At 25.4% G+C, this 17,009-nt stretch overlaps 1 protein-coding gene across 10 annotated transcripts in view; it reads right to left on the minus strand.

Moving 5' to 3' along the window:
- Positions 1–17,009, minus strand: part of LOC114127796 (proteoglycan 4-like) — a 32,608-nt gene that overhangs the window by 10,174 nt on the left and 5,425 nt on the right. For 9 of the 10 annotated variants that reach the window (XM_050207442.1, XM_050207443.1, XM_050207441.1 and 6 more), the window contains exons 1-2: positions 7,707–7,793; positions 7,567–7,644 (exon numbers count right to left, since the gene is read on the minus strand). The exons of the other annotated variant lie outside the window; for it this stretch is intronic. The gene's annotated coding sequence lies outside the window, so the exon portion shown is untranslated. Of the gene's footprint in view, positions 1–7,566; positions 7,645–7,706; positions 7,794–17,009 lie in introns of those variants that run through there. 10 annotated transcript variants of the gene reach the window in all.

The following is a 17,009-nucleotide window of genomic DNA, read 5'->3' on the forward strand; positions in this document are numbered from 1 at the left end:
ATCGTACAATAGGGTAGGAATGCCACCCTCGCATATACCTAAAATACCTACATTTAACGCAAACGGCAAAGGGAAATTACTGCGCAGTAAAGACCATATTATATAGTACAGAACAGTCATATATAGACTGTGGTTTAAACACTCAAGACCACATGTACACAATTGGACGTATTAATATATATATATTATATATATTTATAAATCAATCGATATGAATATTTTGTAGTAGATAAAAAAAAAAACTTTATTATTATTATACGACCAATAGATCAGTCATCAGTATTAAAATATATCAAGAACAATTAAATAATACTATAAATGAATAATTTAATATTAATAATTATTGAGATCAAGTGAAATATTTTTAGTGATGTTACGTAAAAATATTATGTATTAGTTCTAGTTTATTCAGCGGACACCGCTTATAGTACTCTATATATTATATTGTATATTGTATATAATATAAAACATTATATATAATATTATAAAACTCACCACGTCGGTTATAAGATTCAAATTTTGTTAAAAAATTATAGGAAATAAATAATAATAAACATTTTTGGTTAAAATTTGGAAATAAATTGGTTATGAAATATTTCATATTTGTGTTGGTTATAGGTATATTACTAATTTTAATTTATGCTGTATAATGTGTGTATGTGCAACACATTTTATTGCATTTCACATTTAATTACATAGTTATCGTTATTGCAGTGTGAGGTACATTTCTGATTACCTGTTACAGTTATATCCTAATTTTAAAGTTTTCATTTGGTTATAAATTATAAAATTAGATATTTATGTGTATACTTTCATTTTTGGCGTACCTATCTATTATAATACAAAATTGATTTAGATTGCTTAAGATTTATATATATTTTATAAATTTAATATTAATTAATATTTGTACATTTTTGAAGTATTATAATGAATATAATAAATAACTTAATAATTGTATTGATTGATTCATAATTTATTTTTTACGTTCAATTCCTATCACGTTCAACCTCTATGTCCAAACGGCTACGTCCTTTGTCCAAAACAGTCAAAACCAACCCTACAGTTGTTACATCATGTATATGTGATATGTGTGCATAAATATGTAATACAATATTATTAATAACACTTTACAGTATAATTGTTTTCGACGATACCTACCTGCGCCCTGCAGTACGCATTATAATGCGAAACTATAGTTTTCCGTATTTCATGAAAAAAAGGCCGAAAATAAAATCCGACTTGTGATTGAAGCGACAATAGTTGAAAAGTACACAACTCAAAAGTGCTCTCGGGGAGGGTGGAGTTAATAAATAATAACTATATACCTACTGGTGTAATAGGAAGCTCATAACTTATTTAAACTTTAATAATTAATTCTGTTAACTGTAGTCATTTACTGATTTGTTTAAACATTTTATTACTAAAAGACACTTGGTCGTTCTAATATTTATTTATAATTTATTATAAATTTAATATTTATAATATTTATTTATTTCTTATATTTAATACAGGTTAATTTGCTTTAAATTGTTTACAACACATCTACACATGTATTGTTGTCACTCGTCAGCCGTTTATTTTTTTTTCATTACCAAACGGTGTATCTTCTTACAGTGGCTATACGCACTACACTCTACACCTCACTTGAGTACCTAAGTACTAAACATGATATTATATATGTATAATGAAAAATAATTATTATTTCAATTATAATTTTGAATATATAATGTACCTATAATACTATAACGGAGTGTGTAAACTATCATTCGTTTATAACAAATTTGGTAACTTAATATACAATAAATATATTTATGGTGACTTATTGATGATAAGATAATAACTATTTCGGTAAAATAATATAATCCTGAAAGAGATTAAAATACACGCACAGCGTTCTTTTCGGTAATTTAATAGTCTGTAAGAGTGACGATTAAAATAAATACTTAGATTATAAGTAACATTAATTTTATTTTCATTTCAACATTATAAAATAAATAGGTTAAAAAAATATTATTTTTAGTAAATATTAGATATGAATAAAATGTGTATAAATATCAATGAAGTATGCATTTTGTTTTAAAATTGACAAAATATGCAAAATACGCATTTTAAAGTCACTTTTATAGCTATATAGCATATAGATTTCTTGTACTATTTTTTTTAAACCGATCATATGCTGTTTTTTTATTATTACAATTTTCTATTTATATAATCTATTTATAATTACTATTTTCTAACATCAGTACCTATATAATATAAGAAATAAAAAATATTGAACCCATCCCCCCACCCGGAAAAATTGAAAATACGCCAATATTATACGGTGTATATTATTACATATTATAACAGTAATTATTATAATAATACAAGTGAAATCCTTTAAACGTATTTATAGGTACCAACGTGTTATACACTTACACGTGAAGTAAACACTCAACTGTATAATCAAATCAATCGGCATTATAACATGCGACACTGTATGGTATTTAATTAAAAGGCGATGCAAATCTCTTATTGTTTTAAAGTACCTATTAATTATTATGTTCCTAGGTCCCAACTAGTTTTAAAACGAAAATATCTATATTACCTATTACGAAATAGAGGCGCTGCTGACTTTTTACTACTATTCTTATTTTTAAATGCGATAATAAATCATTTCACTCTATACTAGTAGACTATTTGTATTATTATAATATTATGTAGAATAGAATATTGTATTCACAATAAAACGAAAAAAAATGTATAATTTAGAACATTAGTATACTTGTGAAAACAATTATCAGCTCAATTTTTACTAAAACTATAACTGCAATGGTTTCAAAACTCATTACTTAGAATATCGGATAATTAGTCATTAAACGAATACTATATATGATAAGCATAACAACATAGCATTGAGTTTTTCCCAGTACAATATATCAATTTACTATGAAATGATATTATAATGTTACATTGATAATATCATAATTTAAAGGACTATAGTGTTTTGATACTTTGAATAATGTTGTATTAAATAAAAAATAAAAAAATATTGTTATAAATTAATACTATAAAATTAACAACCTATACTATGTAAAAAAAAAAATATATTGGCGAGATTATTAGTGTTAAATAAAATATTTAATTAACGTAAATTACATATAAAAATTGTTAACAACTTTTTCCACGATTACTATAGTGATTTTTAGATTTTATATACCATTTTAGAATTTAATCAGACGTGTGTCTTTTATCAAGGTTCAGATGTTAACATTTTATCCGAATATTAAAATTAAGGTATTGGTTTCAGATAGAAAATTTGACATATTTGGAGGATAAAAAAATAGGGGAATTCAAGTACCTAATATTTTAAACATAAGAAAAACACATCTGGAAAACTGTATTTTGTATTTTGTAAAGAAATCGTAGAAAGATGATATTTCTATTACATATATAGGTCGGTACTTAATAATATTATTTAATATTCTAAAAGCCTTTTGGCTATTTGAGAATTGTTTGTAGACATTTTAAATATTCAAATGCATTTAAAGTTTTTATCTATATATGTGAGAAGTGAAAAAGCATAAATATGTAATGTATAATTTTTTATACGTTTTCTTTTATAACTTTAATAAACTATTATTGAAAAATGAAAATACTTGAAAAATATTTGACGAAATTCGATGTACAAAACTACAAAAGTAATAAAGGTAGACATGTGATATCCACTTTGTCTTATGATACGTATCAAGAGGATCACTGTTATGGTGTATTAAATTTGATTTTTTAATATAATAACATAATACACGAAAAACGTTTTTGAGCGAAGACGCTGTCAGAATGTCAGTCTATATATCACTAAGTATATTTTATATAATATATTTTTTAATATAAAGGTATATATAGGTATTCAAGAGATTTATTTTATTTTTAATATTACAGTAGATTGACATAATTTTTTCCGAAAATATTATTATTATATTATTGGTTACCATTTAATAAGTATATAATGTTAACTATATAAAACTCTAAATGTAATTAATTTCATTTTTCTGTAAATAGATGTTATATATCTTTAGTATGAACTGGTTATAAAGTATACTAATGAGCTATATGGAGTTAAATTTTCATAAAATGACAAGTTAAAATTACAATTTTTCGTGGTTTTAATGAATTTTATCGAAATTTTAACTTAAAATGCATGTATTTAACATTTCCATACATATATAAGAATTAAAAATACATATTATGTATGAGATCTTTTAAGACCTAATGAATAATTTATAAACATTTATTAGAAAAAAATAAAAAAAACATTGAAAATTCTCATGCCTATTATTCTATATAGCCTATTTATAGCTCAAAAAGAACCGAAATATTTTTAAATTATTTTTATTAATTATATATTTTATTCAAGTATACTATTTTGTCTATATAATATTATAAAATTATAATACAAACATTTACACATTTTAAGCTATATACCTAATTATGTAAAGTTTATGAACACAATTAGTTCATATTCTTTATAAATTTAATTTAATTTAATATTCTTAAACGCAATAATTTTATATTTTTATATACATTAATTATATTTATTATAAATTATTAGAAAATGTTATTCTCTAAAATCATTTTACCTATATAACTATTATATTATATTTGATATGCATTTAAAGTTCGAACGTTAACGAATTTCGTTATTATTGCAAAAAATTATAGATACATTATTTTGTAGTTAAAAATATATTAAAAACATTCTTTTTGTACCTACCTTAGTTTTGAAAGATTTTTTTTTATAAAAAGTACATACTGAAATCACAAAAGCTAAACAATTTATTAAGACAATTATTTAAAATTTAATTAATTGTATTCTAAATAATTATTTAGATTAATTGAACGTCATTAGCCCTACCAGTATACTCGTACCTAAATATCAGAACATATTTAAAGTGCTAAACAGAAAGTCGGCATTTTTTCAAAAGTCATTAACATGATTTAGTAATAATAATTAAACACATTAAATGTTTTCGAAAAAAATTAATCCAAACTATATTCTGTATTAAAACTTTTACCATAGGTATTAGGTAATAGTAAAATAAGTTATTAATTATTATAATATTAGTAATATAAATTATAAACTATATAAATATTTAAAGTTTAAACCAATAAACCAGCTATTATAAATTATTATTATTTACCGACTACCGGTAGGTATATTGTATGGATTTAGCATAATTATTATTTACCATTATTAAATTAAAATTAAAATTAAATTATTTAATGCACACATTATACAGTGGTCACGTCATGACGAGGTATAGGTACACCTACTATTTATACAGCAGATATAAAGTTACCCATTTTAAAATTATTACTGTGGATATTACTTTAATAATATTATATTTACGTAGGTTGTTGATTTTGTAAAGTTGACTCTGTTTAATGTTTTAATAAATAAGCGTACATAAAAAATAATACGCTGATAATTAACTTTAATTTAAACCTATACAGTTAGACAATTTAGTTTATTTATTTATTTTTCATTATACATAATTGTACTTACAAATGCAGTGTGGTTATTATTTTTGATAATTCCGGTATAATTTACACGTTATAGGTAAATCGACGTATAGGTACCTATCTTAAAATCGGTGTAATTAACACGTAACGGGTACCATACTGCGTGTTTCTTTATAATTATCAACTGTGGGTAAATGCGTTTGAAAATAAAATTTATAATATTCATATTACATTGACTTTGAAGGGTTATTATTCGAGTATATATAACATATCTGCGTATGACGATAATTATTGTTAGTGTAAAAAAAAAAACAATAATAATAATTAATAACGCCGATTTTTATAGAGACGAACTGTGGGCGTTCATTATTATTTATGCAATTTATATTATTATTGTATTATGCGTATTTGTTACAATACACTGATATTTGCATTGGCCGGACAACGAGCGCTCTATATAATTATAATTGCCAATTGGTGTAGTTATAATGTGCACGTTTCAACAACTATATCTTGATTGGCGAAAAGATAAATTGTAGTCTGGCCCCTATATTATGTATAACATATGTACGACGAGTACCTATATAATATATATAAATAGTGTATACATATAATAATAGTAAATACATATAAGTAAATAGTATATAAATAGTATATACATATATATTGAATTTAGGCGAAAAATTTTTTCTATTATATATTATTGTTAATTTGTACACGGCTGCGTATATCTTTTATATTATGTATATAAGTACCTACTGTAATTTCAATTTGAAGAGGTACAAAACTTTTTTTTTTCTATTTAGCTTCGGCTAATTAATAACTCTGTTAATAACCGTAAGACGAATTTTTGTTGATTTAAATATAATTTCAATAATAACTTATAAGTTATTATAGAATCTATAGATTCTGAGCGGAGCGATATAAATGCGTATTGATTTTATTGTTTTTTTTTTTTTTTGTACGTGATTACAATACCGAATTTAAAAATTCACAATACTTATTTTTATAGTCGTATAAAAAACGAACTAAAAATTTTAAACATTTGTAAACATTTTTACTCAAATCTATAGTGTTTTTTTAAATGGAACTCAAAAACAAATAATCGTAGATACTTGAAATTTTCACAAAATGTTTGTATTATCGATTTTTTTTTTTACCATAACATTTTCAAAAATGTTTGACTTCTTTTTCAATACATATGCACAAGAAATTTGTTTTTTTACTTGCTGATAAGACATTATTCGGAGGTCGAAATTCTTGAAAAATTATTTATATAAGATTCCAAAAAATTTGTTTTTATTTCTGTTTAAAAATATAAAAAATACGTAGAAAATTGATGAATTTCGTCAAAATTGCAAAAAAATGTGCAATCTATTTTGTTCTTAAAAATTCATAGAAAATGTTATTTTCTATCTTAGTTTTGAAAATGTATACAAGATTTTTCATAAAAAGTTCATATTGAAATCATAAAAGTTAAAAAATGTATAAATAAGACAACTATTTTTTTATAGACATTTTAATTAAAATTTGGACGAAATTATTTATATTATTGTTTGGATTTTAAATGATAAATAACGATGTGTTCATTATTCAGTTTTAATATAAAAACTTTATTTGTAGTAACTTAAACTTTTATGTACTTTATTATTATTTTTGTATCATTATGAATTTTACTATACGTTATATAACATTTTTGATTACTACTTTAAATCTATTTTTACTGTTTTACGATATTTACAGAGAGATGTAATTATACATGTTGAGTTTATAGTTAATAATTTAATTCACCATGGTAAAAATACATATTATTATACATAATATACACGTAAATAGATAATAGGAGGTACCGCCATCTTAAAATTAATCTATATAGGTATATTTAAAAAAATTATAATGCATAGGTACAGTAAAATGTATATAACACTAAAAGTTTTAAGTCTCCGCGATTAATTATTTCATATAACTAACATTGTTATTCATCGATTAAATATGTAATATCATCCAGGTATATGCAAACTAAAAAAAATATCCATAAAAAATAATTGTATAATATGTACCTACCTATATTCCTAAGATTTTTAGTTCCACTATAAACTGCAGCTTACTTTTGAAATATAGTATTCAACTTCCAAATTTAAGCTATAAAAGTTTCAGTATTAACTATTAATATATTTTTTACAACACTACAAAAACTACATTACCGTTTTGACCAATTTGAATAGCTTATATTATTATTTTTTTATTAGTTTTATTAGTATTAAAATTGAAGGTGTTTATGAGTATATTAGTATAACAAAGATCAAAATCTTTAGAAAATTATTCTATTTGTTGCTAAGAAATGTTAATAAAACATTTAGTGAAAACGGTAAGTGTAAATAATTTGATTATTCAATTTCAACTTAAAAATGTGCACTATACAGTCATAAAAAATTAATGTGACTTCCCGATAAACTTTTTATTTTTGTTATTAGTAGAAAAATTAATAACGAATTCCGTATTAAATTTTTAAATTTTAAGTATAAAGAAATAATGTTTAGGAATTTATAATTATAAAATAATTTTTAAATTTTCGAGAGTTTGATGAATTTTATCAAAATGTTTACTTCAAATAGTTATAATAAATATTTTGGCAAATAATTTTTAATTGGTAAATGAAAAACTTTAGGATGTAGGAAACTATAGTATTATTAAATTTAATACTTAAACATTTTTACCCATTCATAATTTTTTATTGACATTTGAGTTAAAAATATAAAATTTAAATTTATCTATCCCAAGAGTCAAAATATTTTGAAAATTATACCATTTATAGAAAATTATAAGTTTCCGTGATTGGTTTTTTAAACAACAACAAAATAAAAAGCAATTAATTTTATTCAGAATCTAATGTCACGTAAATATTTATAGTTTTTTTTATTCTTTTTTTTTTTGTTTGATTTGATTTTTAATAAAAATATTTTGAATTATTTTACTTCGGGCTGCCCATTCGTATATTTAACCATTGACAAGTAGATTATTTATTAATTTGAAAAATAAACATTTTTCTCTTGTTTCATTTAATAAAATATGTGTTTTATTGATTTACAGATCCGATGTAATCTTAACTATAATTATATTTATTTTATCAAACCAATAAAATATATAATTGTAACTGACAAATCTAAAATGATAAAATTTCGAAAATAAATAATATTTTCAACGAGGGAGAAATTATTTTGATTAAATTAGATTTCGATGTGTCAGTATACATTTTGATGTGGATTTGTTATTGAGGGGTCGCCCTTTTGAGCTCAATCATTAGTAGGGGTCCTAATCCCTCTTTCCGCCATCATCACTGTAACCCTTGACAATGGTATTATCTTTTTCAATTAATATTTATTGTATATCTATTGTCAAAAACCAATTCGGTTAGTAATATAATTGGCGTGGAAACACGGAATACTGTGGTACGAGTGGTGCTACACTCTATAATCAATGTACACCAAAATATAGAAAGAAACACAAGTAATAATCAATTTTGATTAAAATATTATATACTGATAGCAGTTAAAAAAATAAGTAAATTTAATTATACCAATTTTTAAATAATGTAACAAAATGAATGAAACTGTTATTACCTACTGTTTATTAATTATAATTTTTGTATATTGTATACACCTATCTGATATTCCTATGTATATATTTATACAGTCCAGTTTCGATAGCTCAAACACATTGATAATTTGTTTTTTTTTTTGTCCATTGGAAAAGTATAATATTTGTCTCGATAAGTCGAAAGTAAAAATAATTGCCCATAGCTAAGTCAAAGTCAGTTATGACAAGCTTATCTTAAACTGTATCACTAGATCTAGTTTATAATCATAATTTTATATATATATATATATGTATGCAACTACTATTGAACTATAAAATAATCAACAGTTACCTTCTATATCTACATTGTGTATTGTGTAAAATGGCAGTGTGCATTATTCGTTATGTATTTGAACGTGTTTTTTTTACATTAAAAATTATTGAAAAAGTAAACATAAAACATCGAGGTGACTTAAAGTGGTAAACATCAAAATGAAATTGCTAAACAATTTAATATTCATAATTAAGTAAGTGAAAGTGTGTATATGACATACTGTTCAAGTATTTTAGGGAAATTGAATTTAATTAAAAATAAATTGAATTATGTAGTTCATAAAATACGTAAGGTAAATTAATTTTTATCTCTCTTGGAATTCAAGTTAACGAGACTCGAAACTGTATTTTAATATGTTAATTTTGATTGATAATATATTTTTAATTTTTTTTAAAACATATTTAAATTTAACTAGTTGATGAATGAAGAATAAATTTAATTTTATAGAGTACTTGGATTCTGTGTTTTTAATTTATTTTGTTATACATTTTATAGACCAGAGTACCTATAAGTTCTGCAACTTTTCACGGAACAATCTATTAGTATAACAAAATACTAGTTATCTTTTTTTATTTAATAATTATAGCTTTTAAAAAACGACCTAACTGATCTTTGATAATATGCCTAAAAAATAGTTGACTGTATGGAAAAATAATAAATATACTTTGTAAACGGGCTACTCATCCGCATTACAACATTAGACTAATTTTCCATAATATTGGATATGATTTTTATCTATATATTATTTATATATATGTACCTACACATTTTATAGTAATTTATATTTCGAAAATTAAAGGACATCAAAAAATGTAATCGCGACCCGCAGTTTGGGAACCCATGCGGTAGACCACCCCAATATTATTCCGACACCCCAATTCGGCGTAATCCCATCGTAACATCGGCTGTACAGTTTATAATGTGCCTATTGTGTTGTATATAGCTCTTAAGCTGTGGAGTACGTGATTAATTTATTTTTGAAACATTATCATCACCATCATCAATCGTTATCATTCGACATTTTCATCATCAATATTATTACAACTATTGGAAAAATATTTAAATCGTTTATTGTAAATTACCTGTGCGGCGTGTGTGTATGTGTGTATACTACGTATACATTTAACATCCAGTACAATAATTCGTAAAAGTATACCTGTACCTGCCTATTTAACACCTTTATACGTGTAATGATATATGTACGACGTAAGTATCTATACTTATATATCGTTGTATTTACTAAGTTTTACCATCGCTGATTGAAGTTCATACCTATATATATATATACCTCACCTATAATATACAAGACTTGACGTGTTTTTTATTAGACAATATAGACACTCTAATTTATATATTAGTATTTTAAGATGATGTCATTGACGTAGACAGAACTAAACTTAAAGCGGTGCACAATTTCCTGCAGAGACCGTCCGTTGTATAATCGTGCATTACTAAAAGTTTCTGACGTATAATATATACCATTAAACCTGATGTAGTCCTGCAGGCGCGTATACAAAGAAAAACTGTTTTTTTTTTTTTTGCTGAGGCAGTACGTTTTCGTGTTCGTCTTTTACGACAAGAAGAGTGCGCTGTCAAAAACTACTTTTACTTTTACTCTATAGAGATAAACACACTTAATAAAATCGTGCCAAATTTTCAGGGCAGAGGGTGGGATTCACCCTTATCACCACCACAACCGTTTGTGTGCGAGCCTGCCAGTCGTCTTTCGACATAATATTAGCTGCATACATCATTATGTAATTAATTATATTATATAGTAAATGTATTGAAATCGATTAACACAAACCGTGATAATTGTTCTGCGTAACTTACTGCAATATCATATTATTTCAAATTTCAATACATCTAATTATATATATATATATGTAAGTATACATATAGTTACTTATACCGACCACTACTTCACCAGCTACGGTGCTAATAATAATAATAATAATAAAATAAATAAGAAAAGGTAATAATAGTAAAATAAATTATAAAAGTTCAATTATGTGCAAATCTATATATTTAATATAATATAGGTATAAGTATTTAAATCAATCGTCATACATTTACAATAAATCATTTGCATGGGTGGGCGCAGCAAGACAGAACCGAATATACGCAAACCCAGCATGACCAGGCGCAACTGTTGCATCCGCTTTCATCGTTTTCCTCATCAGAATTCCACCCATCGCCGTCAACGGGGTTGTCGTCAGACCGCGGTTGAGTGCAGCGTGGCATGCCGTTCACGCCGGCCGCCTGATCGGAAGTGCAGAATTTTTTCCCCGGCCACGGACCGTACTTCTCCTTCTCCGGAGCACAACCTGCACCGCCGTCGCTGACCGCCAACGGCTTCTGTTCACCATCGCCGGCTTCAGCTCCGTCCCCGTCCGTCTTCTGCTCGTCCGCCGGAAGCAACAGTTGAATCTCGTGGATCGCCGGCGGCACCTGGTCGTCCAGTTTCATGGTCAGTGGTTTGTCGGCGTTGTCCGATTCTTCCGTCATGTTTTTGATCGGCACTCACTACTATACGACGTAGGTATATACGACAATAATTACGCGGATGTGATGTGCGTACGGTGTGTGAATACCGATCGAGAGATTTCTCCTCCGACCAAACAGATGTCGTCCGACGTCCGTATCTATTGAAGACGGGCCGAACACTGACGCAGCGTTAACAAACGACGTGACATCAATCGTTTTGCATAACGACTGCCGGCGCCCCCCCGGATGATGATAGCGTTACAGCTGCTGCGCGATTGCTGCGCGCCGACGACAATCGTCGAGGGTGACCGACAACACGCGTGTGTGTTTGTGTGTGTGAGTGCGTGTAGTTGATAGAGGTCTTCAGAAGTGAGAACCGACACTTATACAGACTGTAGGCGCGCTCAATTCAAAAACGTGCGCCGCGGCTTGTCTGGAGATCAAAGATATTTTGATTAGATAATATTATAGTTTCTAAGCACGCGTATAGCCGAATAATATAATAACACATTATCTTATCGGAAATAAAATAATAATTTATAGTGGGAAACCTCTTTTTTTTCTCTTCGTTTTATCCGTATTTAGCGTCCCACATATAATATTATAACGATTTGAATTCAACGCAGACGTATACTCCGTATAATAGGAGCATATTATATACGAAACAGTAAACATTTTATGATTTTAATTTTTAATTATTACCAATAATTGTTTGGTGATAAAATCCGTGTATTCAAGTCGTATGGTAGTATAACTGCTCAAAACGAGATTATATTTTCATCGTTCACACGATTTGACTCGGCTTTTCTGATATATTATACACATAATAATTTTTCATAACAAACTACGATCGGTTCTGATTTATAGTTTTTTTTTCTTGTCGATTTCAAAAAGTACCGCGAAATAATAATACGCATATATATGTGAGTGCGTAATTTTTGTAGTGTTTTCTTTACAATTTCTTTCACCAAAACTTATTTTATTTTATAGCGGTAAGACTTAAAAGTTGTCTTCTTTACTGTTGGGATTTGTGATCAACATTTGTAGTGGTTATACTCATCAATATTGAAGATTTTAGGTCGAACAAATATTATTATAACAAAACGCCCGTTTAGTATAATATCTCCTTCATTTATTTAAAAAGCAGAAAATAATGTTTTTTTTTTTTTTTATTTATTTTCTTAGATGTCGAGGTCAAATAATACAAATGGTAATGCTCTCTTAATCATATTTAATATATTATATAATATATTTTAATTTTAATATTTTATGTGTTTATAACTAAGTAGGTGTTTACGGCTTTACGAGTGTATTGATTTTTAGTCCTTGTCAAATAATTTTAATAACAGCTCATTATAATACCTACTACAGATGCGTATATTAGGATCGTTTTAATAATAATTTTATTGTTTTCATCATATAATCATCACTCATCAATATCATCAGACGTTGTCATAAAAATCTAAGTACAAATTAATTATAAACTATATTATATGTATAATTATTATAAGCTATGGGCAATTAATATTTAATAATTATGATGGGTTTAAAGCTTTAACCAACTGATGGATAAATAACAATATTTATTATTTATGTATTTTCATTTAGATAACCGTTAATATTTTATCGTCTTTTTGAATTGTTATAATATGTATAGGTATCTTTTTGGACTCTCAGGCCACATTCATTCATTAAAAAAAGTTCTCGGATTAGACAAAAATAAATAACATTTTTATATTCTTAAATTATTTAATACGAATATCGTTGTTTTAAAAATTTTAAGTGAATTTTAAATTTTTAAAAATTAAAAACTTGCAATAACCGTACTTTGCAGGTTGTCCGAAATTAAAGTATAATATTTTTTTTCTTAATTTCTAGAAAAACAAGTATTAAATGTCGAATTTTGTTTTAATTTATACAAGGGGCATATACAATATAGAGTTAGTGATTGTTCAACATTTCAATATGTCTATAAGTTGTATAAAAATCACAATTAATTGTATATAATATATATTATATAATATTGTACAGTATGATTTATAAATATTATATATACAGTTTACGAGAAACATATAAATTATAATTATGATTACTATAATTATATACTAAAACTATAAGAGTTAAACTTTAAAAATATTGTATACGAATTTTATTACATATATTTTAAAATTTATTTATAATTTATTTGAATGTATAAAGAATTAAATTGTATTATATTTTACATATTATTTAGTTAGATTATTTTATCATAGCAATTACATCAATAACAATGAGGTAGTAGTAACACTATCTCATGACTCATTGGATATTAGATGTATGTTTAACTATATGACAAAACAAACATTTTATCAAATGTCAATGTTTGATCTTAATTCTTGTTCAAATACATGATAATTAATATTGATATCCTTATAATAATTTTATCTAATAGTCTAAATGTCAAAAAATAGCTACTATACTATAATTCTGTTATCGTTGAAAACTCAAACACAATATCATATGTACTATTGATAGCAAAATTTCAGAATTTTGAACAGAATGAATATGCAATCAATGAATCAACAACATAATATACAATTTTATATATATTAGCTATAAATTTACAACTTATAAATACTTAAAATGCTCATTTTTAGTGAGTATTTGGCATTTGCTGGATATTATAGATTGAAAACATGTACAGAAACCCATAAAGGAAATTGAAACTTCTTGTTGAAAAAGTTCAAATACAGCTTATAATATAAATATTTAATTCTAATATACGGTGACGTTATGTGTTTTAAGTCAATTTATAATATTTATTAACTAAAATCTAATATTATTAAAATTATTTTACCAACGTACATAATCATAGTTCCGAATATAAATCTGTGAAATCACATACTATTATTATTTACTATGTATGTTTATTGTTTAAGTATACGAAATTATATAAAACTGTATTTTATGTATTTATCATATTGGTACATTGTATTAAATTATATAGAATATTAACTTAAGGTGAAAATATTACTGTGGTACCTATAATATACTTTATACATTATTTTGGTTTTAACAGTTTATAAATAATTATAATCAGTGGCGGCTTGTAGGTAGGGGCGATTGGACGATCGCCCTCCTTCTAATATTATTATCATTTATTACTAATTTATAAGTTTAATATCAAATTTCAAATTTATATTGTAGTATAATATTGTCAAAAACTCAAAAATAAAAATTGTGTTTCCTATATTTACACTAATAAATATTATGAAAACATTATCAATAACCAATAACAATTTTATGGGACCCGCGAGCAGTGAATGTGCGATGCTTGGGCGATGTTGAAAGTCGCTCGTCATAATTATGATCGGAATACAATAATTAATAAAGGGAACACAATAATAAAACTGCCGCCGGGGCGATGATTTTAATCGCCCGATATGTGCACTGATTCCGAACTTGCGTGTGTTTATTATTTACTTTGAGCGATTGTAACATAATAGCTAAATAATATATATAATAATTTATATATATTGAATAGATTTAATAATTTATATATATTAAATAGATTTAATTAATTAACTATTATTAATATTATTTGTGTTCGATACTTTCCATAAATAAGCAATTTTATATCGCCCTCCCACTTTCAAAGCACCCGAGCCGCCACTGATTATAATATGTCTATAAACATTAGTAGTAAAACCACGCCAAATATTACGGCTTTTAGTTTTTAGCTGCATGCGTGACATGTGGCGAAGCGATGTTGACAATAACCGAACCCCGCTCCGAATAATTCGTTCAACGACGAGAGAAAGAGTGCGTTTCAATAACTATATAATGTGTCTACGTGCAGTATAATATATATATAGATACTATTATTAATATTTGGGGACGGTATTCCGTCATGTCAATACGTCGAGTTAGGTTTCAACGAGAAAAAAAATCCCTAATGGATTATCCTTTTACACACGTAATATTTTACAGCGTACCTATACTTATTCACGATTTTCGTTTGTTGCTTAGGCATATTGTATTCTGTTTTGTTTCCTATTTGATCGAACTAACGATAGGTACTTATTTATTCACCCTACAGTCCATAATTGTGTCTCGGCCCTCCTCTTGCCATGTCAAAAACGTGTTTTTTAAGCTTATTATCATTTACATCTGATAATACTTTTATATTATACAAACTGTTTACCGTGTTAATATTTTATTCATATTTATTTTTGTCTGCGTGTTTAAGATGCGTTTTCGAAGTATTTTAAAATGTATAAGATTACTATTATAGTATTGTAATAGGTCTAATTTTTTCAAATAAAATTTGAAAGTTAAATTATTGATTTCCATAACATTATATGTAAATACTCGAACTGGTAATGTATAATAAACATATATAATAAATATTTCTTTTAACAGTTTATATTTCAACAACAACAAAAAAAAAATAGCTCTTGAAAATATTTTTTTCATTATTTTCATCTCTTACAAAAAAAAATATATAGCATACTATGTTTTATCATTATCTTTTTTTAACTTTATTGCTTTTCATATGATAATGTTTATATATTTTTAATATCATATTTAGTTCTTGAATATTTATTGAATTAATAACATTAATACATCATGTGCCTATTATTATTTGCATGATCAAGTAAATACTAAATAGTATATAAATGCATCACAAATTCACAAAAACTCATAAACCACACCATTTTAAAAAATTTTATTGACAGTGATTTTCGAAGACTTTACCCACATAGCAAAAAGTTAAAATATCACATTAGTAAGTGATTAAAGGATGTATTTTGTATTGTTATTACAAACACTAAACACCCGTTTATATATATAAAACAAGACATATAATATGCATTAGTTAATGCACTATGCGTCAGATTATCGAAATTACAAAAAGTATATACTGTAAGTCTGTAAATTAAATCTAATCTATATTATACATTGCTTATTATTGAAAGTATTAAATCATGTATATAAATATATGTACAGAATTTAAAACAGTGCATATAATACCTATGTATCATATGAGAATAAAAATACTATACACTATGGTTACATATTTTTTTCTTGGTCGAACAGCATATGTCAACAATATATGACAATATAATAA

This window comes from Aphis gossypii, chromosome X, assembly GCF_020184175.1.
Source record: "Aphis gossypii isolate Hap1 chromosome X, ASM2018417v2, whole genome shotgun sequence".
In the NCBI taxonomy this organism is placed as follows: domain Eukaryota; kingdom Metazoa; phylum Arthropoda; class Insecta; order Hemiptera; family Aphididae; genus Aphis; species Aphis gossypii.